General features: G+C 38.7%; 1 protein-coding gene and 1 pseudogene across 1 annotated transcript in view; one reads left to right on the forward strand and one right to left on the reverse strand.

Moving 5' to 3' along the window:
* GADL1 (glutamate decarboxylase like 1) overlaps positions 1-24,157 on the reverse strand; it is a 160,591-nt gene that overhangs the window by 85,268 nt on the left and 51,166 nt on the right. The gene's annotated exons all lie outside the window — the stretch shown is intronic.
* On the forward strand, positions 13,182-14,239 carry LOC118633205 (annotated as a pseudogene).

The following is a 24,157-nucleotide window of genomic DNA, read 5'->3' on the forward strand; positions in this document are numbered from 1 at the left end:
GCAGAAGTGGCAGGAAGGGGCGCTGCACGAACCATGGTCACAACTCTTCAGGTCCCATCCATGGCGAAGCCCTAGCTGAGGACACTCCAGGCCTCTCAAGGCGGCAGCCTCCCTGGCCCACGTCCCTCTTGCACCTGTCTCCCTAGCTGTCCTTCACACGGGAAGAGCGGCCCTTCAGAGCATGCGCATCAGCACAGAAATGCAAGTCCAGGGGGAGGGGGAGGAGGAGGGGAGGGCCTCCTTCACGGGGGGCGGAGCCAGAGGCGGGGCTGGGAACACACTAGGTTTTTGTTGTTAATCTTCACCTGAGGATATTTTCCCATTGATTTTTAGAGACCGTGGAAGAGAGGAAGGTAGGGAGGGAGAGAGAAACATCCCTGGCCTGGCTGGAGAGCAAACCTGCAACCCAGGTGCGTGCCCTTGACTGCAAGTGAACGCAGATCCTTTGGTCCAGGGGCCACAGGTCGCTCCAACTGTTTAGCCAAACCGGCCAGGGCCACACTAGCTTCCTTGATCGGGTTTCCATACCACCATCATAGGAACTGCTAAGAGATCACAGGGGCTGAAGGCTTGAGATCATCTTTGAAAACCACTGACTATGCTGGAATATTTGAGCACTTAGTACTCATACGAAGGCCTCGCTTCTACTTCCATAAAGCATCCTGGAAGATTTCAGAAAATGTTGTTGAGTTCGAGGCCTACCGACCTGAAGGGGGTTTTCAGAAAACTAATAGAGTACTTTACTGCTAAACCTTAGAGCCTATATTTTCTTATGAAGTGTAAATCTTCCTTAAATACCCCGAAGAGTTAGAGTGAGCTGACTGGAAAATAAGAAAATTGAGCTAGAAGATATATTTTTTAAAGAAATGCACCTTAGTAAATTGAAGCTGCGACGGTGCTTACAGGCAGAGGAGAGTGGCTCAGTCTCCAGAAGGTGTAAGTGCTTCTATAAATAGGAACGAAACATTTGATCTCATGGAGATCATCGGCTGCTACCGCCCTGCAAACATTTAAAAATAGTGCATTGGGGCTTCTCTCTTAGAACAGATGGGGATGTTCCGGTTTTCTTTAGGCAACTATCAACATAACGTGCGTTCTCCATTAAAGATCATCTAAAACAGCGTTTTCAAACTTTGACTATAACTCACAGTCAGAAATTCTTTTTTAAATAGTGACAGTATCCCCCTTAATAGACATGAAACAGAAACAAAAGCTTCACGGAATCGTATCCATCTTTAGCCCTTGAGTTGCACACTGATATTTTCCATCTCATTCCATTCGGACTGTTCATTAAAATGGAAAATGAAAAGGTGTTATGACTTACAACTGACTGTACAACTCAGGACCAATTAGTATGGTGGTTCTTCACCCTTGACAATATTAGAATTCTCTGAAGAGTTTAGGGGGGAAAATACCACTGCAGGGCCCTTATCAGACAAGAACATCAGAATCCTTGGTATGGGATGAGGGCAACTCTTAAAGCTTCCCAGGTAATTGTCCTATGCAGCCAGGACTGAAAACCGCTGCTCTGATGGTTTCAATCTCATGTTTGAAAGTCCTGGTCTAGAAGTTTCAGTCAAGCATTTCTTTCATGTTGAGACCAGAGGGGTCCGAAGTTCCGTGTTTTCACAAGAGCACATAAACCAAGGTGATCATCTGAATTCTTTTTGTGCTATTGATATCTGTTGCCTAACTTTGTGTGGGAGTACAAGTGAAAAATGACTGTTTTTATGCACCCAAATAAAGAGGATATAGCTGGGATATGGATAAGCTAGAGTTGAATCATGTCCAAAGACTGTGGCATGGATGTGATGTGCTAACACACGCCCCCCACTAATCTATTCAACTATTTCCTTTCCTATATTTTTGTTAGACGGATCAACGCATCATTTGTTTTGGGATATTTAATCATATCAATGTGCATATCAGTAAACTTTGCTCACTCAGCTCTGATGGGAGGAACTGTAGTCTTTGTTTTCCCTGCATTACTTCCAACTCTGAGTTTCTATGATTCTATCATATATATATATATATATATATATATATATATATATATATATTTACAACCTACTTTGTGCCAAAGGGCTTTAAGGCAGCTTACAAATATAGAATATTGTAGGATAAGGATAGAAAAGGAGAAGGTGGGGGAAACAAAGAAGGAGAAGGCAGGAGAGATGAGGGAGGTGGGGAAGGTGGAGAAAAGAAAAGGAGGAGGGAGAAGAGGAGAACAGATGAGATCAAGGCCAAGAGAGCATGTTATGGGGAAATACAAGGAAGCCTGGAGTGACATCTGTGCCCAGAAGGCATACTGGTAGGAGGCTGGAAGAGGATAGATTCTTTGCCAATTTCTTGGCAAGAGCCTGGTGCACCGCAAAAGCATCCAGTAGTTATTTGCTGCTTCTGAGCTCTGAGCACTTATTGTGTAACTGTCAACACCATCACTTCACCTCATCATAGCACTATTTCATTCATCGGTAAATTGAAGATAATGATAGTGCATGGCAGCTCACCTCCTGAGGATAGGTATTCATGGCATAATGTTTAAGTGAATGTCTGGAAAATAGATTTATTAACACAGAACATGTTTCTTCAGTTTAGATGGCTTAGTTGCATCTCTTCAAGTAGGCGGACAGACGTAAGGCAATGGTGTCTTTCAAACTGGACAAAACAGACATAGGGCAAGTGTGTTGCTTTGGACCGAGGCTAGAAGAGCGATTCTGCACCAGGGCCGCAATACTTAACAAATTCAATCTCTGTCTCCAGCTTGTTGTGATGCTGTTAACAAGGGCCTGGTTTCTTTTCAAATGGCATTTTACACATTTAGCAGCAAGGCTGCTGGCCTACATTTCTTGGGGTCTGAGCATCCTCCAGAGGTCTGGCTCTGAGGCTTGAAGTATAGCAAGGAGATTGATTTTATACAGGGGAAAATGCTATGCAGGAAGGCAATTTTTGAAACATAAGTTCCCTGCTCTTCTTTGTATAAATCCCTTTAAAGAGTTGTTGGAAATTGTGGCTATTACTGTAACCATGGGGAATCCTGCTTAAAAATGGTCTTAAATAACAGTTCGAAGTGAATCAGGAAGCACTTGGTAAAACAGCCTTTGAATAGACCTCAAGATGTAGTGGACAAAAACATTTTTTCTTCAAAGACTCCTAATAAAATATAGAAATGTACTAAAATGACAAATAATTATTCCACTAATCAAATGGACACTTGTCCAGACAGAAGAAACTGTGCACCGACATGTGTCTCACTCCTCAATACGGACAATGAAAGGAAAAAAATACCTTCACTGAGTGCCCACTACATGGTTGGCCCTACACACTTCTCAGCATTATCTCATTTCATGTCATAGTAGTTCTTCAAAATAGGAAGTGTCTCCTTTATGCAGATAAAATATTTGAAGTTCAGAAAAGTTAAGCAACTTGTCAAAGTCACACAGGGCAGTCGTAAGCAGAATTTGAACACAAGTGTTGCTGGGCTTCTCGGTCCCTAGGGTTATTTACCCACTGAGAAATCATATTTAATCACAGAATTCCTAATTCAAACTGTGGTACCAGTGATTGGAGAAGGCCAAGTCCTCTCCTCTGGGTGTTCTAAAGTGCAAATGAGCAAACAATTTCTACAAAGGGCCAGATAGTAAATATTTTCAGCTTTGTAAGCCATACAATCTGCGATACAACTGCTCAGCGTTGTGGTTGTGGCATGAAACAGCCATATAGGATACTTAAATGAATGAGCATGGCTGTGTTCCAATAAAACTTTATTTACAAAAACAGGTGTCAAGCTGGATTTAGCCCCAGGGCCATACTTTGCAGACCGCTGTTCTGAAACATATCTATGAGGAGACACACTCAATAAGACAACCATTTTCAAATCTGCAGAGATAAGGAAAGTTAAACATTTACCCAAAGGCAAACTTTTAATCCTTTTAGGTAGTGACTATGTAGCTGCTAAAAGAGAACACCTAATTTGGAAAATAAAGTTGCCTTAATGTACTTTCCTTTTTGGTTTTGAGAAATGCTTTATGCAACTTCCATTGAGAATGGTTTTTGATGATCCAGACTCATATTGGTTTACACTTTCTAATTTCCTTTGTTCCCCTAACACCCCAGGGTGGAAAAAAGAATAATTCTATGATGAAACTGCTTAAATCTGGTTTTATTTTAAGATTGTATTTTATTTTAAGGTTGTAATGGCTCTTTGCTAAAACAGTGTGGCAGGAAGGGCTATGAGTTTCAAACTGGAAACTCATATGCAAAAAGCTAGTAGAAGCCACTCATGGTCAAGAAAGGAGGGAGGGAGAGAAGGCAGAACGAAAGGCTGTCTGGTGGGTCAGAGGCAGAGAGGCGAGGTGACTTCTAGCATTCTCTGGCTCAATTGGTCTCTAGATAGGAGAATTATGTTTTCCAAACCAAACGCCTGTTTGATCAACTGAATGTCCTGAAGGGGACATTGGACCAGGTGTATTTAGAACAACCTAACTGCAAGTCCTGGGAGAGAGTGACTATGTCTACAGAATTTCTGTACACCCCTAAGCGGTGAGAGGAGAAGTCAACAAGAAAAATCTACTGGCAAGGTCCGGGGACAAAACTGAGTTAGAAGGAGATTTACAGTTCAGTTTAACCACCCTGGCTGGGTCTGCGGGAAGGAGCTAGAATTAGCAAAATAATTAGCAATACAACTTCACTTTGTATTGGTGCTATGAGGATAAATCACTCAAATTTTACCTTTCAAATCAACATTTTCTATTTCTGTACATCACTGTGACTGGGACATTCAGAGTTTTAGTTAGGATATGAGGTTGCTCTATTACCTGTCATCTTGACTTAGGAATATATGAGCTGCATGATTAAAAGCATGGATTGAGAGTGAGCTTGATTGGTTCTGAATCCAAGTTCCACCTTTACTAGCTTTATAGCCTTGGGCATGTTATTTATGAGTTCTTTACTCAGTTTCCTCATCTGTACAGTGGGCAGAGTAATAGTCCCCACTTCAAGAGATAGATATGAGGATTAAATGGGTTACTGTATTTATCTACTCATTTATCTGTCCATCACTCTTTCCAAGACCTGTATTGGACATGAGGAGCATTAAGGATCCTCTAGTTCAATGAAGATGAGAAGCTAATGGTGTGACCATTGAGGATTTTGTGATATATGCCAAACAAGTGCTTGGATGCAGAAGAGACCTCTAAAGCAGCCAATAAAGCAAGAAGACCCCCTAGGAAAGTTGATGCTTAAGCAGAGTTTTGTGAGCGAAAAGGTAGGACTCAGGTAAGCAAAGAAGAGAGTGTCTAGTTTTTCACATAGAGGAGACAACCTGTCTATAGGAAAATGAATGTATTCTTAATGTGGTGTCCAAAGCCCCCATATGCAACCTGGGATTGCTTCCTAGCTCCATCTCCAGCACGTCTCTTCCCAGTTGGAGGTACCTGGCACATGTCAATGCCTGAGCATTGCCTTGCTCTACCCCCGGACCACACATCTCAATTTCTGACTGTTTAGCACATATAGCATGGGGTGAAGGCTTTACCCCTACTCCTGCCTCATATGCTACCATAAATATAGTCCTCAAGCCTAATATTGTTCAGTGAACCCTCTAGAAAGACACAATGGGCTGATAGGTATAGCACCCCAGACTCATAGTGACCTAAAATTAACCAAACATATCTTCTTTCTTCCCTGCCTTACAAAATCCATGAAATTGGTACAATAATGAGGGAATATATGTCTTTTCTATTGTCTAGCGTGGCAACGATGAATGACAGTTTGGGTACTAAATAATTATGATAAATTATTGACCATAAGTGTGACCCTTTCTCAATAATGCCTAGATCAACGGAGGCATTGGGGGTGGGGGGGAATCCCCATAGAAGGAAATTTAAACTCCATGGGCTCACATTAATGCATTGTTAAACCATAAAGCCAAGATCACACTCTAGAGTACACTTAAGACTGGCTCCAGGAATTCACCCCCAATGATGAGTGAGTCATTTCCTCAATCACAATCTTTTTAAATTAAGGAAACATTTGAAGAACTCCACTCCCCTGGAGATTTTCCTCTTGAGTTTCGATTGAACACTTTAAGTGGAGGGGGCCCTATAACTTTAATAATTGGATATAAAACCTATTAGAATAACTAAGCCTTAATGCATGCTGTTGCTATCTCACAGGCACAAAACAATCTTTTTCTTGTTATATATGAATTCTTGGTTCTCACTAGCTTGTATGAAAAGCTATGTATTTCATTGCATTTCACTTAATCTCTGGCAAGTTGGCTATTGAAATGGCACACAGATTCTGACAGTACTCCAAACGACTGCATCGGTATTTCTGTAACTGGATGTCAAGGATTTAATCTGCACTGTGGTGTTCTCTAAAATTGGTAATAAAACAGAGGAATAATATGTCAAGATAAGGCCCAAAGGACGTATAATAGTGGCATGTGCTACCCCAAGACAAAGCCATAATGAAATGTACTGGAAAGAGAGTAGTAGCCTTGTAAAAAAAAAAAGAAGCTATGAACTTCTTTCTGATAATTGTGGGAGCTGGAGATGGGGAAGATACGATCCATGTTCCCTGTTCTTTTCAGTTTCTCCACCAGGTTTAAGACTCAGCAATCTATTAGTAAGTTGTCACAGCTGAAGATGGAAGGCGTTTGGAGTAGACACAACTTAGGCTTTGTACAGTTAACAATGCCCCCCTTACTTTTCTTCTCGTTCATTTAGGTGGTCACATCGCTTCCCCTGGCCCCAGCTGACTGGACCAGGGAAGACCAGGAATGTGGAATGAACACTGAAGGATCCTAATTTAGCCTGTGCTGATCGCTTGCCAAAAAATGCGAACATCACACTGCGAAGTACCATATTTTACCTGACACATGAACTTAAAAAAAAAAAAAAAAATGCAATGATTGTGAATTTCTCCGTAACAAAAATTTGGAGCTGAATTTATTTCTAATGCAAAATATCTAACCTGGTCACTTCTAGGGGGAAAAAAAATCAAATTGAGTGGTCTTTCAGATCCTTCAGGCATAAAACATGTTTCTTCTGAGAGTTTTCTTGCTCTTGCTCTTTCTTTAACATTATTGGGGCATTCACAAATGCCCCTGAGGAGAACTGCCAGACAAAATACAAATTATCCTATTAAATTTGAATTGCACGAACATTTATAAAACAGAAAAAACAGTATATACTATCCAATATTGGAGACAGACTTATATTAAATATTGCATATTATTGATCTGAACTTCAGATTCAGCTGAGCATCCTGTACTTTCCTGTGTTAAACCCGCCATCCCTATGTTGAAGTGTGGGATCGAACATCTGCTTCTCCGGGCCGATCCCTGCTCCCTTGTGCTGACCACCTCCCTGCTCCATTCCCAGCTCATCTCTGGATGGTCTTTCTACCTTCCTGCTCACACCTGAAGACCTGACATGGTCTCTGGGTGTCATATTACATGAGTCACACTCCTTGTTGCCCCTATTTCCAGCTTCTTTGTGTCTTGTTTTTCAGTCACTTTGGATGGTCTCCCTGACAGCCCCTCTGAAGCCCACAGGAAAGCTGGAGGCTAGCTCAGAAACTCTTCTGCCTACATATAACTCCCCCACCATCTATTTCATCTCCCATTCACCATGTTAACATGAGAGATGGGGAAGGAGAGAGCCTTCCCAGTGCTCTGAGTCTCACCCAGGACTTGAACCAAAAGACAAAATAAAACCTATGTATCTTACACTTACAGGGAAGTTCTATTCTTTCTTGATGCCCTTGGGTGTTCCCTTTCATATTTAACACTTCATTCCTCTTCAAACACTTCTCTCCCCTCCTCAATTCTGCAGACAGTTTACTTGGGAGGCAAATGCAGACTAAAAATGGATGAATGATAAGATATCCTTTCAAGAGTCACTGTTGAGTTTGAAAGGTAAAAAATTGTCACTCTTGATCTCTGGTTTCATCTGATCATTATCGGACTACAGTAACACAAACTAGAATGTCATGACATATTGTAAACACTTGGTAGGTTAAAATAACTTAAATAAACCACTCTTGGCTCAAAGAGGAAATCAAAACTGTTACTATAGAATAATTGAAAAAATAATTAAATGAGAACACTCCCAAACAAAATTTAAGGAGCTGAGGCAAAATTGCCTTCAATGTAAAGTAGTATTCTTTTGTTTCTCTTACATCACAGCATATTGTTAAAATTGTTCTATTAGTTATTGCTAATTTCTTACTGTGCATAATTTACAAATTAAACATTATCATATGTATGTATAAGAAAAAACATAATACTGGATATATAGGGTTTAGTAATATCCACACTTTCAGGCATCAACTGGGGATCTTGGAATGTATCCCCATGGATAAGGGGAGACTACTGTATTTCCAGTTTTTTTCCTTCTTTTAGTTTCTAAAAGGAGTTTTTCAGTCACTGACAGCAATCAGCAAGAGTAATTTGCAAACCCTGCCCTTTACTAAAATTCACTGTGCTTTCAGAGTCGGAGAACATTCTTACAGATCAAGAATATAAAGAAAGTAGGAGGCAAAGAATAACAATTAAATAAATTTAATGAAGATGGGAATTGAAAAATAAATGTAAGAACTGATTCTTAAGAATAAATATAAACAGCCCTGGCTGGTTTGGCTCAGCAGTTAGAGCGTCGGCCTGCGGTCTGGAGAGACCCGGGTTCGGTTCCCGCTAAGGGCATGTACCTTAGTTGTAGTTTGTCCCCGGCCCTGGTTGGGTCGTGCAGGAGGCAGCCACTCGATGTGTCCCTTTCACGTCGATGTTTCTCTCTCTCTCTCTCTCTCTCTCTCTCTCTCTTCCTTTCTCTCCCTCCCAATGTATCTGAACAAACAACTGGAAAAATGTCCTCAGGTAAGGATAAAAAAATCCATTAAAAAAGAAAAAAAAGAATAAATATAAAAAAAACATAATCAGGAAAAATAGAAATGATATTTTAAAAATTAACATTTTATGCAAAGGTGCAAGATAAAACTGAGATAAAAAACAATAAGCAGATGGTATGTATTCTTATAATATATTTGAAAATCTCAATAAAATGTATTAAATATTTGAGAAATTATAAGTTATCAAAATTGACTCAAGGAAATGCTTAACAGTTTAATAAAGATGGATAAAAGGAACAGTGGATTAAGAAATCTCCTCCAAAATTTCTGAGCAAGAGTTTTATGATTGATTTTTCTGTGCATTTCTAAAAATTTATTATCTTTATGCTATAGTAATTACTCTAAAGTAAGACAGTTCAAAACTGGCCCTCAAAATACAACCTAACTACAATCACACGCGCGCGCACACACACACACACACACACATGCAGAGTAGATCAATCACATGTATACAGAGGCAGAAATCTAAATACACAAACCCATCAATACATTAAAGCAACTTATTGCAATAAAATAAGGTTAATCAGTAATGTAGATAATCTATTAACACACATTTAACTTCATTCAAGAAGTAAAATGATAGAGCTACCTTATTAGATAATAAAAAAGAACATAGTAAAATTCAATACTCATTCCTAGATAATTTCTCAAGAGGATTTATAAAGAGTGTATATATGGCAACTTTAATAACTTCACAGAGAAGACAGAAGTGCCTTCTATTTACTATTATTACAGAACATATTTTTGGAAATTCTATCAGGTATTAATATTTACGAATGATATGAAGCTGAGACATTAGGAAGAAAACAAAATTACAGTTATATATCGATATGATTATGTATTATAAAATGCAAGAGAATAACTTTAAATGACTCAGAACTTATAAGAAATGCAGTAAAGTAGTTGAATATAAGAAATATTTTACAGTTGTCCTCTATACCAACATTTGCAGTTAGAAGATTTAAAAAGACTTTATATATAGTGATATTAACAAATATAAGAATTTATAAATAACCCTAAAAAAGCGCATGTAGGTTCTCTAAGAGAAAAAACATCAAAAGTCTATGGAGCTGAAATATTTACAAGTAAAATGATATAATGTCTGTGATTTTTTTTAAGTATACAGGGAAGAATTGGAAAGTGCAAATACAAAAACAGATTACCCTTGAAATAGAATATAAAATAAACATACCTTATTGAAGGCATGTGATGTGTACATAGGACTTTATTTCTGCTCTTCTATATGTTTGAAATTATTCATAATAAAAAGTTAAAAAATACACTTGTGTGAAATAAGAGATATGAATGAATAGAGGTGTACCATGTTCCTAGATGAGAAGGCTGAAATAATGGTAAGATGATCAATTTTCTCAAATTAACGCATAGGTTTACTATAACCCTAAGAAAAGCTCAGTAGAATGGTTTTGTCTTTTAAGAAAAGTTTCCAAAAACACATTTGTAATAATACACAGATGAAAATAAGTAATTTTGTCAAAAAAAGTAAATGAAGACTTGATATTTTGAAACTATAATAAGTACAGCAATGTGGACTTGGCAAAACAATCAACAGCAGTTTGACCCTATGAATAGGCTACTCCAAAAATAGATTGTCAACTTAAATCCTTGCCTCACCCTTTTTTCTTCTGACACTTAATTAAAATTTCTCTATTTTTTCTCCTCCAGTTTATGCACTTAGGATTCTGCAATTTCTCATGCTTTAAAAAATCTGTTTTTACTAAAGACAGTCTCCCATATACCCCAGTCCATATATAGGCAACGTGCAATATTGGGTCTCATCTGCTGCATCAAATAAGATAACAAATGAAAGTCTAGTTTTACTTGAATTTTGGGGGGGTAGATAAATAAGTACTCTGTGTCAAAAAAAGTTGTTAACAGAACAATAGAAGGATGGATGGCTGAATGAGATTCCCAATACTCATATCTCCCACCTGAAGATGGTATCATTAGCGGCTTGAGTTTTCTCTCTTTCCAGACGAAGTCACTGATAACTTGAACAGTTATGATTATAAGAGGTATCTAGATGGGATGGGGGGAAGAGGCATTGTACATTTTTGTAATATAAGAAAGGCTTCTTAAAACATATATGTAACTTTTTGTATGCACACTTCTGAGCAGTACTCAGATGCCAAATTAGCTGTTTCCATAAAATGGTGATGATTAATAAAGAAATTAACCTTCATAAGATTCTATAAACCCAAGAAAGTACCTCTGTTTCTTAGATGATAAGAAGAGGTAGGAGAGCATAAAAAAAAAAAAGGATGATGCTGGCTATAGAAGAATACACTAATCTATATCTATCAGCATAGATATAATATTATATTGACATGCATATATCAAGAAAATTTTAAATACTTTAACTTTGGCTGGTGGATTACAAGTAACTTTTTTGTTCTTTATTGTGCGTGACTCTATGCTATTGAGATCATATATTTTTAAAAAATAAAAATACCAATAACTGATATTTTAATAGTCAACTATTCTATATCAAAGTTTTCTAAATCAGTCTCTTCAGCAAGAAAGTTCTCTTACCTGATCTATATTCCCTGAACACCTGCTTTCTCTTCCATAATTACATAAAAGCTACAACTGTGTTTATTCTATAGAAATGTTTTTCTTCAGAGAAGTTGATTTTTTGCTCATGTCTTGATTCTATTCTTAAAGGACAGACTACTGCTTTTTAAATAAAGAAAAAAATATTTTTAAAATAATTTTTAAAGTTACAGAAAACTATATTGAATTATTTGCTTGAATTCTATCACCTACTAGCCTTTAAGTTCACTCTGGGTATGGACCATGTCTTACTCATCTAACTTATAGGAGGCTGAACATATTTGCAGGTTGAATGAAAGATGAACAAATGGACAAATGTTTATCCCTATTGGCACTACTGAACAAAGTTGAGTATTAAAAAGCCAAAACTGGACACATAGAAATTCTAGTAATAAAGCACTAGATCAGTTGGAAATTTTCCTGCTGAAAATAACAAAAGTATTATAGCAACACATGAAAATGAATGTAATGAAAAGCAGAGCCGACTTACACAAGAGAGAAATAAACTACTGAGAAGTACAGGGGAGAAATGGAGCTCAAGGAGGTGAGCCAGAGATGTTTCTACTCCAGGGAAATTTTCAGACTGAGGGAGGACAGCTAAGAAAAGAGCCAGAATGGTGAGAGGTGAGGGAATGACCACAATATCACCATTACTTCTCCTCACCAGCAGGCATTCCAAGGACTTCAGAAAACATAGTTCAAAAATATTCAGTGTCAACAAGTGCAGGAAAGTAATGCTTTCTCTTGCTTAGGACCCAAAGGTATCCACCCTGAAATAGAGGTAAAGTTATATTATGGAAATACAGAAAAACTTCAAGCATTGGTCCTGGACTTCTATTTGCCCCAGGTACTCAGAAGAATGAAAATAAAATCCTCTATGAATAAAAATAACTTCACTTCAGGTTTCAAATTATTCCTAGAGGTAGTTTTTCAAATAGAATATTCACAGTAAGCATCAAAAATCATAAAGCTAGACAATGTGAGAGCCAGGAATCACAGACACAAAATATAACAGGAATAGAACCAGAGGAAATCTAGATAGTAAAGTAAGCAGAGGGAGATTAAAATTCTATCTTTAGAATGTTCATGGAGATTAAAGCTGATCTTAAAGATCTCACTGGGAACTTAAAGATATATATATGTGAAAAATACTCAATATTACAAAACTGGAAAGACAGAATAAAGTAACAACACAAGAAAATGTGTTAACAGCCGATTAGACATAGCTAAAGAAAGAATTAGTGAATTTTTTTTTTTTTTAATCCTCACCCGAGGATACTTTTCCATTTTTTGTACAGATAGAGTGGGAGGGAGAGAGAGGAAGGGAGAGAGAGAGAAACATCGACGTGAAGGGACACATCGAGTGGCTGCCACCCGCATGACCAACCAGGGCCGGGGACAAACTGCAACCGAGGCACATGCCCTTAGCGGGAACCGAACCCGGGTCTCTCCGGACCGCAGGCCGACGCTCTAACGGCTGAGCCAAACTGGCCAGGGCAAGAATTAGTGAATTTTAAGCTATCCACAAGGAAGCATGGAAAGTCAAAATTATGAAACATACAAATAGAGTAAGAAACAGAAAAGCAGTGAGTAGCTCTAATATTTAACTGGATGCCATATAAAGAGAGAGAAAGGAGACAGAGTCAGTAATTTAATGATAGTTTTAAAAACTTATGAATCATGGCTTAGCATCTGGGGACACTCACTGCTCAGTGCCAGGCCCAGCTTCTTTCAAAATGTCTACTGTTCACAAAATTCTGTGCAAGCTCAGCTTGGAGGGTGATCACTCAACACCTCCAAGTGCATACGGGTCAGTCAAAGGCTACCCCAACTTCAATGCCGACCAGGACTCTTTGAACATTGAAATGGCCATCAAGACCAAAGGTGTCAATAAGGTCACCATCATCAACATTTTGACCAACCACAGCAATGAACATAGGACATTGCCTCGCCTACCAGAGAAGGACCAAAAAGGAACTTGCATCAGGCCTGAAGTCAGCCTTGTCTGGCCACCTGGAGCCAGTGATTTTGGGCCTCTTGAAAACACCTGCTCAGTACGATGCTTCCAAGCTGAAGGCCTCCATGAAGAGGCTGGGGACTGATGAGGGCTCTTTCATTGAAATCATCTGCTCAAGGACCAACCAGGAGCTGCAGGAAATTTAACAGAGTCTACAAGGAAATGTACAAGACCGACCTGCAGAAGGACATTATTTCCAACACGTCTGGTAACTTCCGCAAGCTAATGGTTGCCCTGCCAAAGGACTGAAGAGCAGAGGATGGCTCTGTCATCAATTATGAGCTGATTGACCAGGACACCCAGGATCCCTATGATGCTGGCGTGAAGAGGAAAGGAACCGAAGTTCCCAAGTGGATCAGCATCATGACCAAGCGGAGCGTGTGCCACCTCCAGAAAGTACTGACAGGTACAAGAGCTACAGCCCTTATGACATGCTGGGGAGCATCATGAAGGAAGTCAAGGGAGACCTGGAAAATGCTTTCCTGAACCTGGTCCAGTGCCTCCAGAACAAGCCCCTGTATTTTGCTGACCGACTCTACGACTCCATGAAGGGCAAGGGGACACGCTACAAGGTCCTGATCAGAATCATGATCTCCCGCAGAGAAGTGGACATGTTGAAAATCAGGTATGAATTCAAGAGAAAGTACGGCAAGTCCCTGTACTATTACATCCAGCAAGACACCAAGGGTGACTACCAGAAAGCGCTGCTGTACCTGCGTGGTGGGGACAACTGAGGCCCGCCCCAGCCTGGGGGTCCCAAATTGGTGCACCTGTGCTTCCAGCTAACAGTTCTAGAGAATCAGCTGTGATTGTAGCCCCTGTGCCCACCCCGGGAGGACGCTGCCCATGTTCCTCCCGCCCCGCCTGACTCCTGTTGCCTAAGCATTGCCTGGCTTTCCCGTCCAGTCTGTCCTTCTAGACAAAGAAATGAACATTCCAAGGAGTCGGATTGAGGTCTGTGATGTGAAACAGTTTGCCCCTGTGTACTGTGTCATAAGAGATGAATAAACTAAATTTTTACTTAGAACCAAAAAACAAACAAACAAACTTATGAATCATATCAGTCCACAGATTCAAGAAGCCCAGTGAAACCAAGGCAAGATAAATTAAACAAAATTCTGATTAAGAACATTATGGATAAATAGCAGAAGATTAAGGAAAGTCTGAAAATCTTAAAAGAAATTTGATTAATAATGTCATTTTGCCATCAAAAGAATGAGTTAACTCTCTAACACAACACCAGCAGGTCCACCCCCACCCCCACCCCCCAATTATAAAAATTCCGAAAGAACTCGGCTGGCATGGCTTAGTTGGTGAAGCATTGTCCCATGCACCAAGAGGTCTCCCTTCGATTCCCGGTCAGGAGACATGCCAGTGTTGTGAGCTTGATCCCCAGTAGGGGGCGTGCAGGAGGCCGCTGATCGATGGTGTTTCTCATTGATCTATTTCTCTCTTCCTCTCCCTTCATCTCTCTTTAAAATCAATAAAAATATCTTTAAAGAAAATTACTGACAGAATTCTATCTCCCCCCAAAAATAAAAAGATTTTTTTAAAGAAACAAAGTTTAACAGCACTTGCCACCTTTTGATCCACTATGAAATTTCTAAATATGGCCCCCAGCAGAAGAAAAGTTATACTAGATGAAAGCCCAGGGATCTAGCAAGCAATATAGATATGTACACAAAAATATTCACAGAACTTTTTAAAAATGTGTTTGTATTGACTTTTTTAGAGAGAGAGGAAGGGAGAGAGATAGGAACATCATTGTGAAAGAGAAACATTGATTGGCTGCCTCCTGCAGGCCCCCCACCAGGGATCGAGCCTGAAACCTGGTCATACGCCCTGACCGGGAGTCGAATAGGGCCCTCTCAGTCCATGGGATGACGCTCAGTCCACTGAGCTACACCAGCCAGGCAACACAGAACATTTTTGTAAAAGCCCAGCGTTGGAATAACTCATCAACGTAAGCGGGTAAACAAATTATGATGTGCTCATAGGGAACAGCATGAAGCAGTGGAAATAAACAATCACCGGACTGTGTCACAACATAAATGAATCTCATGGATGTAAGGTAAGTTGGAAGAAGAATAACAAAGCCAAGTGGGAAAAAAACCCACACAGTGTATGATTCCATGTATACAAATTTCAAACAGGCAAAGTGAACTATATTATTTGAGGAGACATAACTTCAAAGCAAAACTCAGGAAAAAGCAAGAAAGTCAGTAACAGGAAGAAGCACAGAGCAAATTTTGGTTTCCTGCTCATTGTTTGAACGTGTGTCAATTACCTGATTATTGCAATTATGATACTACATTAAGATTTCACTTACATTTTATACATTTTTTTCTTATATTTCATAATAATTAATTGGAAAAAAAGACCGACATCTTCCAAACTCCCAAACAGCCCTCAAAATAAACTACTAGAGAAGAGATTGGGTTCCTTTGGCAGTTAATACAACTCCATCAGCATCACAAGGACCTAAAGACAGGTATGTTTGCTGTGTGAATATAAATGTACATGTGTTTGCTGATGAGATATATCACCTTCAATATGAGAAATGTGGTTACTATTTTAGTTTTTGTTTTTCTATTCAGTCCAAAATTAATTTTTTTATTGTATGCCAGTAACAATTTCTGTGTAAATTAGGATTTACGTAGTTATTAAAATCTATATGAAATAAATATATATTCACCACCTCTGTATTATCTACAAAATTAGAATACTTCTCTTATCTACACAGACTTGTATTGACACGTTGTATTGCTGTGGAAGAAAATCCCAGAAGAAAACTGACTCCCTGAAATGTTTTGACCTTGAAACAACAAAGCTATAAAGTATAATTAGGAGTTAGGTATGTTTTTAGATATCTTACTTGGAAAATAACAAACATGACAACTAGAATTTTGCAAAGGAGAACAAATGGAATATTTATTCCAAGAAGTCAAAACGGTCCCAAATGTCATAACAAAAAGTAGAAATTAGAAGAAAAAACCTTGTTGCAGCAAGTTAATAGTAAAATAAAAGGGGGGGGGGTAGAAACTTGAATTCTTTAAAAATGCTAAAATCGAATTTTGGCCTTCCCCCTGAAGCAGGTATAGCATGCTAATTATGGCAGAAATTTTTCCATTGGCTTCATTCCAGGTTTCCTTTTATGCCCTTACCTTTATGTTTCTCATTTTTTTCTTAGGTTTTTGACTTATATTAATTTTCCTATTATTTGGAGACCCTCTTCAGCTTTGTTATAAGACAGGAGAGAAAATATTCCATCTGTAAATGGAACCCTCTTTCTGGTATATTTTTCAACTGCTGGTTTTTATTGAATTGGAGGTGACAAAAGGACACAAAGGTACGTTTCACTTGTTTTTTTTCTTCCTTTTTGGTCATTTCTTAAAAAATTGGAAGTCCTATGTGATGACTGGCAGAGAAGCAACGGTTGGGGTCCCAGGATGAAATTGGATGGTTGCCACAAAGATTGAATTCCTTACCTGGAAGAATATCAGAGAGATTCACACACTCTCAGGGGTCTCCAGAAATAGACAGGAAGAAGATATTAAATCCAATCGTGGGCACCATCCCAACTCATCTAAGTCAAACTGATGAAATAAATGTAGCTTAATCAGTAGGACCAGGTGGCAGCCACCCAGAGGTTTGAAGGAACTCAAGGATGAAATTGGGAAACCGGCGGCCACAGTGCTGCATCCAACATTACAGGCAGCCCCAGCCAGCAAACGGGCAGATCATGCATATCCCCCTGTTTATTAGAAGGGGTCAAGAGAGGACCCAGGGAACCTTAGAAAAGCAAGTGTCCCTTCCGCGTGTCCAGTCTCCAATAAAGAACGGCATCATTAGACACCAACACAAAAAATAACTCCCTCGGGGAACAACAATATGGTTTCTGAGAAAGGAAAGCACGAGTCACCAATTTATTATTGGTCTCCGAGGCACATAGATAAAAGGCCAAATGTTGGCACAGTTTAGAGTAAAGACTTTTTTTGAAGTGTCAACATGAAATGGGAGATGTGAGGAGGCAATGGATAGATCAAACCATATGGATGAGACAATTTCTACACCCTGTCAGGGAAAAAAAATTCTTACCTACTAGCAAGAAGGGATACTCTTTGAGACTTGAAAAAGATCAGGATGTGAATGTAATGGAACTACTACTTCATACTGCAGGTAACAAATTTGAAACACATGATCATCTCATGGTATTGGGAAAAGACACAAAGAGAATTTCAGGAAACAGTTTTATCACACAACAGTTGAGTGTCAGGCTTCGTGCTCAGTAGTGGCTCTACAGCAATGAGTAAGACCCCTTCTGACCACCCAATAGCTTACAATCTACTATGTTGATGATTACAAGAGCCTTGGGATAGGTCCTCCACAGGGACCATTTGTGAGAAGATGGTAACTATTAACTGAAATCAAGTAGTATAATAACAAGTATGCAATACACACCCTTTGGAGACACAGTTCACAAAGGATTTAATATACTCAGTGATATGGAGCAAGGATCTAAAGCAAAGTACAAATCCCCTTGCTAAAATTAATGACAATTGCGATAATTAATAAACCCTAAACCCCAATTTTACTATTTTGTTTGGTGGAAAAAGACATAATGGATTTTGAACATGTGTCACTCAAACACTAATTACTGTATCTTTACCTCAAGGAGAAGGAGAGCTGACAGAATAGGGGTGTTCGTTAGAACTCATCACACCATTTAAGTTTTTAAATGCAATGCATGCATATAAACATGCATATGCACAAATTTCCAAAAGCCTCATGAAAATAAAATTAACTTTTGTTTTTATAATGAAAAAAAAAGGAATTCACCCTGGCTGGTTTGGCTCAGCAGTTAGAGTATTGGCCTGCGGACCAGAGAGTCCCTGGTTCGGTTCCCGCTAAGGGCATGTAGCAAGAAGGGTTACTCTTTGAGACTTGAAAAAGATCAGGATGTGAATGTAATGGAACTACTACTTCATACTGCAGGTAACAAATTTAAAACACATCATCATTTCACAGTATTGGGAAAAGACACAAAGATCATTTCAGGAAACAATTTTATCACGCAACAGTTGAGTGTTACATTTTGTCCCCGGCCCCAGTTGGGGTCATATGGGTGGTGACTAGTTGATGTGTCTCTCTCACATTGATGTTCCTCTCTCACTCTTCCTCCCTCTCTCCCTCCCACTCTATCTGAAGATAAATGCAAAAATGTCCTTGGGTAAGGATTAAAAAAACAAAACAACAACAACAAAAAAACAGGAATTAAAAAGCAAAGGGTAATATACTAACCACGAACTTGATTAGTTCTGCCAGTTTTATGCAATTCTCGACCTTGCTGAAAAGTCCAAAAAGAATTTTTTTCAGCTCAAGCAAGAGCATCCAAGATATGGACAAAAATTTTGGCAGCATCAAGCACAGAAGATTGATGGCCCTTCTACAAGTCAAATACTGCTTCTTTCTAATCAGTTGTAAATGCATACCTTCCCACCATTTTGGCTACATTAGTTAGGAAGCTGTCATTCCAAAGAAATGTGTAATGTATGTGAATAGGGAGAGTATGAGTATTCTTTGGCATGAAAGAAAAACATTTTTTTTTATGATCAGATTGTTCAGTATTTTCAAACCATCTAATGGCACTTCGATGGGAACTCCATGAGGAAAAACAAGAGCAAAAGAGAAATCCTCACAAAAGCAGAAACAGTTTGATCTAGTTTCTCTGATAAATCTATTTCCTCTCCCTTCTTTTTTTGCACAATTTTCTAAAACCATGGCCTATAACAATTGTCATTTGCAATATCAATTATGATTCCGAGTAGACATTTAAATGGGCTGAGAGAGAGTACATTTTTCAGGTGTGGTATTCCAGAGACATGCCTCAGCCTTCTGAGGGAGCACACTGGGAGACGGTCTTAGTCTCTGCCTTCTTTCCTCTTTGCATTGCAGTGCCAGAGACTTGAGTGGATTTTCTACTCTTCTTCTTCCTGCTGCTCCTCCCAAAGAAAAATTGGGACTACATTCTGAGCCTTCTCTAGAATGAAGATAAGAGGAAAAGAATTGCAAGCTTAACTCTTTTTTTTTCTACCTTATTATTTGAAATCTAGGTAGCCCAGAATTGCATCCAATACATTTATCTAAAAAAGGGTCCCTGAGACGGAGGTATAACATGTCCATAGATAAAAATTAGAAGAACAACATTTACATGTGTGTTTGTAAGTGTGGGTGCACAAATGACTTGCCTATTAAATCGACAAAGCTAAATACCCCTATGATGTCAAAGATCTCTCTCTCTCTCTCTCTCTCACACACACACACACACATACACACACACACTCATACTCTGCTAGTGAAAAGTTAAGCAATTTCTAGAAGGAAAATTAGAAAACAAGTATACAGAAGTATCATGAAAGATGATCAGAGCTCTCCTCCTCCCAGCAATGTATTCCAAGGACAGAATGAAGGATGTGCACAAACACTTGGCCTCAAAGATGGCAGTCAAATCCGTAATAGCCAACAATTCAAACAATCTACTTGGTCAGTAATGAGGGGGTGGTCAAGTTACTTATAATATATCAGAACTGTAGATTACTACGCCAATATTAAAAATGTATACAATGCATATTGATGTGGAATAATGCTCAGTTTTGTTCAACAGAAAAAGCATTTTCAAAATGTGTTATATATTTTTTAGATTAGGCCTGTGTACATATGTACACATTTATATGTATGTATGCATAAGAAAATATATAAAAAGCCATCTTCCGTTATTTGTATTCTATATTTCTTTTTCTTCTTCTCCATATCTACATTTTCTTATTTGCCTATAATAAACATGCATTACTTTTGAAATAAACCTACAAAAATGGACATAATACTAAAAATTTATAGTATCAACAGTCTTCTATTTAAAAAAAAAACCCTTAGCCCTGGACAGTTTGGCTCAGCGGTTAGAACATTGGCCCGCGGACCAGAGAGTCCCGGGTTCGGTTCCCGCTAAGGATATGTACCTTGGTTGCAGCTTGTCCCTGGCCCTGGTTGGGGTCGTGTGGGTGGCAACCAGTTGATGTGTCTCTCTCACGTCGATGTTTCTCTCTCTCTCTCTTCCCCCCTCTCTCCCGCCCACTCTATCGGAAGATAAATGCAAAAATGGCCTCGGGTGAGAATAAAAAAAAAATTTTTTTTTAAAAGACCCTTAAACTGTCTGTCATTGAAAGGTTATACAGGAAGTCCTTGTGATTAATGTTGGATGATAATAGTAGGTACAAATGGAGAGGAATAATCTATACGCAAAAAAAAAAAAAATCACCTGATTATCATGTTTCATGTTCTCATATATCTGTTAGGTTTTATAAAGCTAAAAAGTTCTTCTACTAAACACTAAACATCAAAATAGCCAATATTGAGATTTTTCTGCATCCATGCAACTGATTCTAAGGATATATTACCTTTTATTTTAGGTCAAAATTGTCATCGGCCCAAAATGGCCATATTGACCCAGCATCGACATCTGAAGTCAACCTATTTAAAATCACAAATATTTTTTCAAACTCCCTGATTTTCTTTTTATCCCTGTGATGCAAAGAGGGTTAGTGATAGCACACTTCAAGAACAAAGCTCTGCTTTGTTTCTAAAGCAGTCCTTTTACTAACACAGGAAATTAAAAATGCAAACACCACAAGCTGGTCAATCAGAAAAGCAGCATTGTGAATGTTAGGGCTTTGAGGATACAAATTAGGGAATTAGTTTATTCCTAAACTGAAGTATATTCACTAAGTAATTTGCTTTCTTTAACTGGAGTTTATTCCCTTCCATTAACTGGAGAAGTCAGTCCAAACTGAAATCACTGTTCATCAATTACTGTCGGAGGCGTGCTCAAGCCTGTGGGAAGGCCAAGGCAATAAAGCTCATCCACTGTAATTTTAATCATTGTTTAATCAGAGCTCTCAACAGGAATAATTTGGGGTAGGGGAGGGATGGGAAACTCTTCGTTTTTGTTGGCATGAAGGCAGATATTTCCGAGGGCTTCTGATTTATTTACTCATTAAATTTTTCAGCAAATTTAAATTTTTTCCTTGTTCAGTGAAAACTTGCTAGGCACTGGAAATACAGTGGTGAATATAAAGGGTAGTTCCTATCATCACACAGCCCGCATTTTAGGCAGAGGGAAAGTTAATACATGAGAAGCCATAATTGCAAATCATGGTGAGGACTATAGAGGAAGGGAACAGGGCTGGAGAAAGGACGGTGGGGAGATGCCAGTTTACCTTGTGGAGTCTGGGAACCCTTAAGAAGGGACATTTGAGCTTTGACACAAAGGATGACAGTCATTCTCAGCATAATGCTCTTCTCTTGGATTTATTAGCATCACTCTTTCCTGGTCTTCCTACTGTCTCCTTGGCTACTGCAGCGCAGGCTTCACTGTGAGTTCCTCTTCCATCCAATCTTTGGCCTCTGACGTTCTTCAGGGCTAAGTTCTAGGTCCTCTTCTTTTCCCACTCCAAAGTTCCTCCTGAGGCCATCTATTCCTCTCCTATGACCTCAAAATTCATCTACATGTCAATAATGCCCTAATATATTTCTCCAGCTTAGACCTCTTTTTCTAACTTTGGATCCATATGTCAACGGCTGACACGACATCTTCATTTGAATAGCTCATAGGAATTTCAAATTTTACAGAGCCAATGCTAAAACCAAGATTTTTCGCTCTCAAAGATTCTCCTCCTTTAGCGATCTCCATCTCCCTAAATAGGACCATTCTCTCAGTTGCTGTATCATTAATCAGAAAGTCAACCATGACACCTGCTTCTTCCTCATCTCCCATGTACAACTGGTAATTCAGCCCTGTCTTATTGATACCTAAAATATACATTTCATCACATTATTCCATCTTCTCTACCATCAACTCTTGCTTGGGTACTGTAAGCCTTTACTTATATTCATTCTTATTCCCTTCCAATTAATTGCCTTAAATGAAAATATTTTCAGATTGCTCCCTGGTTTTAAAATTCTTCCACCATTCTGAAGATTAAGTCTAAAATCATTAAAATGGTCTCTAAGATCTTGCATGTTTTATCCACTGCCTACTCTTAGTCCTATCTCATGCTGGTCTTGGCATTATTCTTTGTGCTTCAGCAACAATGACTTCTTTCAGTACCTAAAATTAAAAAGTTTCTTCTTTCTTAAAGACTTGAGCATGGTTGTTTTTTTTATCCCCCACCTAGTACATTTCAGATCTCCCTGCTGTGTATTCAGAGTAGCACACTACCTTCTGTATCAGAGAGGAGTGCATTTGGCTGTAAGTAACACATTACCCAATGGAAGTAGTTTTAGCAATAAACATATTTAATTACCTCATATCACAAAAAGTCTGGAAGCAGGCACTTCTAGGGTTAGTGCAACACTGCAGAATCATTATCCAAGACCGAAACATTTCCTCTTTCTGCTCTGCCATTCTGTGTATGCTCACTTTTCGATGTAGGGTCATCGTCTATGGTTACGAGATCAGAGCTCCATACATCATGTTGTGACACAACTGCATTCAAGGTAGGAAAGGAGGAAGAGTGCTCTCTTCTTGTGTGTATCACCTCTAGCAGAAAGTAAAATGTTCTGCAAAAGCCCCTCACATCATATTGGCCATGTCTGTGCCATATGGTGACTTTTAGATGTAAAGGAGATTGGTTAGATGAATTTTGGGAGATAGAAGGGGAGGAGGTTGGAATGGCCACAGAATATATAATCAACAGTGTCTGACACATTCTTTGGAGCACTTATCAAAATAGTAATTAAGGAATTAAACAAGTATATTTTGTTCCCTGTCTCTTCTGTAAGATCATACGTTCTTTGACTACGGGAGATGTGTCTGGTTTATAAGCTCAGAATCAACACCGTCTGGCCTACATAGGAAATCAGTTAGTGTTGGTAGAATGAATAAATAAATGAATATGAAAGAGAACAACAGAGGTAGAAAACAGGTACAAAAGAGAGAAAACTGCCGACACAGAACTTCTCATATCTCATGGTCCAGCTCTCCATTCCAGTGAATTTGAAAACAGTCTTTCATCCAAAAAAAAAAGGGCAACTTTTGAAAGTGCTCAATTCTTTACACAATGACTGCGATTTTTCTAACCTCTTAATTCTTGCCAAGTGAGCAGACATGGGTATTATTGTTTTTATTGAGATCCAGGGATAAATCCTTTTTCAAAAAATTCAATTTTAACCCCTGTTATAGAGCTAGATGATCCAGAAAATTTAAGATTGCTTCAAGTACATAAATATAAATACATTCTTGACTAAATCGCTCAAATATCATTCAACAAGAAAAATGTATGAAAGTTAGAAAATTATTTAAAAGGGTAGTCATAAAAGTTTTGGTCTTAATTTTCCACTCCTAAGAGCAGCACACCAAGAGATAAGAATGCCATTCACATTGGCTCATCAGAGAAGAAGCAGATAAAAAATGCCTGGCCCATACAGGATACTTGACATATTTTTGTTCTTATATCTAGACCAAAGGAAAACCTGGATTTACTCCTAAACTCTGCCATGTCTTAAATATGTAACTATGGGCAAGTTGAGTATGTTCTTTTGTTCACAAATAATAGAATCATCTTAAACTACCATTCAGTTTTAACATGCAGTCATCACTCT

This window comes from Molossus molossus, unplaced genomic scaffold (genome assembly GCF_014108415.1).
Source record: "Molossus molossus isolate mMolMol1 unplaced genomic scaffold, mMolMol1.p scaffold_m16_p_18, whole genome shotgun sequence".
NCBI lineage: Eukaryota > Metazoa > Chordata > Mammalia > Chiroptera > Molossidae > Molossus > Molossus molossus.